This window comes from Bison bison, unplaced genomic scaffold (genome assembly GCF_000754665.1).
Source record: "Bison bison bison isolate TAMUID 2011002044 unplaced genomic scaffold, Bison_UMD1.0 scf7180017554048, whole genome shotgun sequence".
Classification (NCBI taxonomy): domain Eukaryota; kingdom Metazoa; phylum Chordata; class Mammalia; order Artiodactyla; family Bovidae; genus Bison; species Bison bison.
This window is the reverse complement of record NW_011413518.1, coordinates 1-509: the sequence shown is the minus strand read 5'-3', so window position 1 is coordinate 509 and position 509 is coordinate 1. Positions and strand designations below refer to the sequence as shown.

Here is a 509-nt window from a genome sequence, read left to right as displayed (position 1 = left end):
CCATGGCTGCGGACTGTCTGCCGTACGCAGTCCCCTGGGGGAGGGGGCGGTCAGCGACCCCGCCGGCCCCTGCAGGCCCGCCCGCCCCCGCCGGCCGCCCCCACTCACCGATGCCCCGGTAGCGCGGCGGGTGCGAGCGCTCGTCCAGCTGCAGCTGCGTCTTCACGTACTCGGTGGGGAAAGTGATGCAGATTTCGATGCCGCCCGCCAGGCCGCCTGAGGGTAAAGTCGGGACCCAGACGGCGCTGAGACCCCCTCCCCGCCGGACTATGCCCGCCGCCCCGGGGACGGGCCCCGCGGCCTCCCCGGTCCCCCCGCGGTCCCGGCGGGGCCGGGGGGCCGCGCCCGCCCGGAAGCGCGGCGGAGCCGGTACCCGGGCCGCCCAGAAGCGCAGCGAGGTCGGGGTCCGAGTGCGCGGTGCGCGCGCCCCACCTGCCAGGATCGCCTTCCCCGGGTGAGTGAGTGCGGCCTTCCCCGGCGCGGGCGCGGCGGGGAAGGCCGCACTCACT

General features: G+C 78.0%; 1 long non-coding RNA gene across 1 annotated transcript; it reads right to left on the bottom strand.

Annotated features, from left to right (window-relative positions):
- On the bottom strand, positions 1 to 493 carry LOC105000319. Its single transcript, XR_826722.1, has 3 exons — positions 433 to 493; positions 109 to 216; positions 1 to 34 (listed from the first exon to the last, which is right to left on the bottom strand). It is a non-coding gene; the product is annotated as an uncharacterized LOC105000319 (long non-coding RNA).
- Between the last annotated feature and the right edge of the window lie 16 nt (positions 494 to 509).